Here is a 3,648-nt window from a genome sequence, read left to right as displayed (position 1 = left end):
ACTCCTTTTATTTCAACCCAGACACCTTTTGTTACTTTCCCTCATCCCCTGGACTTTTTAGGGGAACAGAATCAAAAACAGCATTTTTATGTAAAAGGTGTGTTCTTCTATCTGATGGGGGAGGAGTAGAAAGTTTCTAAATAACAGGAATTGAGATTCATAGCAATGTCCACATCACATTGGCTAATTAAAAGATCAAAGTGATGTCATCATGAACCATTTGCAGGTTTCTGGATGCTGTTGAAATGGCCAGTGTAATGAATAATTTCATTGCCTTGGTCTTTACTTGCATCATCTGACATTCTTTCCAAAGCGCCTTTAAAGTAAGGGAGGGTATTTTTGGGGAGGCGGGAAACCTCAGGAAGGAGATGATTGTATTTCCTCTTTGCATCTATTGGATATGATCTTCCCCAAAAAAATGTTTGAAGTGCTAAAGCTTCTGTGTAAGATACCCGCTGAATCTCCGGTTAAACTAATCCACCCACTAATCTCCTGCACCAAAATGTCCCAAATTCATCAGAACACTGTAACTGCTTCAAGTTTTGCTTAAGTCATTATGATGTCTGATTTCAAGCCTTTGCACCCTGGGAACGGCTGTCCTTGCATGCATGTTCTGACAAAGAAAAATGACTCAATTAAAATCCGTGGTTTGTACTCTATAGAGCTATTAATATCTGCTGACCTGAAATTCTCCAATGGGTTAAGTGAATGTTTGTTAGAGTGGGACACAGTTCAAAGCAGGAGTCATTGCCTTTGAGAAGTGTAATTATGGTGCTTAACATTATTACGGTTTAAAAGTACAGCTTGCCAGCCTGATCCCATGTGGTCATTTTAAGCACTAAAGATATTCTAACAATAACAAATGGTCATTAGTGGGGTCTAAGATATGACATACAGCCTTTGTAATTTGGTGGAAACTTGTGAAACTTCAGCTATTCAACCAGCTAAACAGGTATTATTTTGTCAGATCTAACAGCAGATTTACAGAAACTGCACATCGATGTCTAACTGAACTGTGTTTCAAATCAGAACCTCTTTATATTGGATGTTTTGACACAGGTGTTGACAATTAAACCTTAATGATGGCTGTGGTCCGTTTAGGCAACATGCCAGTGAGCCAGCAAGCATGAGGCTCTAATTTTGAAATGCAGCCACTAAAAATGTTATCGGTTCCACCTGTGTTTGACAAGCCAGACTGTCCGCTGTGAGAAAAATAAATGGCTGGCCCATCAAACATCTGTTCTGCTAAGGCAGTCAACCAGTTTAAGTCTACCACAGGAGCATAATATGGCTGAAATTAATACAAAACAAAAGTAATTGAACATGAGGATGTTCTGAAGACAAAAAAGTTTATTTTTATTATTTCTGTGTTAACATCCAACACCAAGTCTTAAAGTCCTGGTTAAGTTAAATAATATCTTTAAAAACATCCTTAGTGTTTAATAATACTTCCTAGATATGAGGTAAATGTGCACATCATAAAGCTCCCATACAAAGCTTTTACTAGTTCTGTAACATTTCGAGTCCTTACCAACCTTATATGGAAGCTGTGTGCTATGCAGATTATCTTTTATCCACTCCTATAATAACTCCACAGATCATTATCACTCGATTCTGCACCTCTACAGTCTTTCATCTCATAGAATTGGTTTTATTTTAAATGAGCATAAATTAAAATTAAAATCATGTGTTTTAACACATCCGATTTTAACGTGAGTGAAGCCTGGAAAAAAAAAAAAAAGTGCCACATGTGGCAAGAACAAAGCAAAAGGTTTCTCATGAATAGCACACCAAATTAGCACTAAAAAGGAAACTGAATATTTCCTCACACTCAAATTCGTACTGGATCTAATATTTCTCCCGTTCACTGTTCTCGCAACACAGGAAGCTGGAACCGCAACTTATGTATGAAATGCTGTCTGTACTATATTTCGAGCAATTACATCCCTGACTAACAAAGCAGATTTACATTTAGAAGAAAAACTATTTGCACTTGTACACTTTATCATTTCTAGGTTGGTTCAGTAATGTTGGAGTTGAGTGGCAACCCTGACACTCCTGCTCTGCTGATGATCAATTCAATTTTTATCCAATATAATACCAGGCACAATGAGATTTCATAATGGCTCTATCAGACTAGCATTAAAATAGGATGGCATGCTCCAATGGTGATTGCAGTCAAATTTGTTTGCCAGTTGCCTAGTTTAGGCCACCACTTTTGATCGTAAGGTGGTGTATAGGTCACTTGGTTAGGCGCAATCCGTTTACAAGCAGTTGACATCTAACTGACTGCAACCACTCTCAATGAGATTGGCAAAGGTTTGCAAATACTACAATTTTTTTATGAAGACAGATTTCCAACACGCTACAATCAATCTGAGTCAGTCTGCAGTGATGAATGTAACTCCTCTGCAATGCATCTCTTTGCAATAAGAGACTCAACTCAACTGATTGACAGCCAATGGTTTTCTGGTCATTTTGTAGTTAAATTGCCATCATGTACAAACTAAATCGCTATTTATGGAGGACATTCTGTTTCACATCAATGAGGACATCGAAGGCAAACTAGTAATGTGACTTTCTGTTTAACCTGAATTTCTGTACATTTAAATAGCAAGAGATTTGTGACTCTTGAACGCTTATCACAGTTCATCACTCTTTCATCAAGAACATGTTGTATTTACTTGACAGCTTGACCCCGGATGGTAATAAGATTCCATTTTACTGCCATTTTATCACCATTTTGATACCCTAAAAATCACTTTGAAGACAGCAACTGATTGAGTGGTCACAGACCTGGTCCCTCTCTTTAAAGCAACGATTTCAAATACAATGAAATCACAAATTCATTGCACGCAGTCACAATAATATTTCTCATAGTCAAACAATGTTCCCTCTAATTTTTCACGTGTCTGAGCGAACACACAAACTCCCTGAGTGGTTCCTTGGACCACTGTGAGCAACAGCAGACACTGTGGCCACGCCAGCATCGAATCCATCCAAGTTACATGGTTTATTAAAATAATCAAATTACGGGGCGGGGGTCACGTGATGCGTCGAGCTGAGCAGACGTGAGTTTATGAGCTCTGCACTGGACAGCTGTAAAATATTGGTATTTTAGCTCATTTTTGCCAACAAGTTGCCTCGAATATCTATATAATGTCTCTAGACGAGTTTTTCGCACACCCTGGATCAAGCAAAAAGAGAGAAATGAGCAAACGTGGAGTCAAAGCAAAAGCTAGCAGTGACCTGGTAGCTAGCAATTGCCCCGAAAAGGAGACCATGTGCGACGCTGAGGATGCACTAAGTACACTGCGGGATGACGTGATTGTGGACAAGGTGACTTCTAACATATCTAAGTATATGGATATCAAGATATCCGAAGTCATAAAGCCAATAAACGAGCTCACTGAGAAATTCGACAATCTGATAGAAAGAATGGAAACAGTGGAGCAGCGGGTCTCGGACTTGGAAGATGTCACGGCTACAAATGAGCCACGTATTGCCGCTCTCGAGACCCAGCTTAAGAAGGCCATGGAGCGTCTGGAAAGCTTTGAGAATCAGAGCCGGCGGCAGAACGTGAGGATTGTCGGGTTAAAGGAAGGCGCGGAGGGTAGAGCACCAGTGGACTTTTTAAAAAAATGGATA

This window comes from Aulonocara stuartgranti (genome assembly GCF_965226115.1).
Source record: "Aulonocara stuartgranti genome assembly, chromosome: 2".
Lineage (NCBI taxonomy): Eukaryota > Metazoa > Chordata > Actinopteri > Cichliformes > Cichlidae > Aulonocara > Aulonocara stuartgranti.
This window is presented reverse-complemented; position numbering follows the sequence as displayed.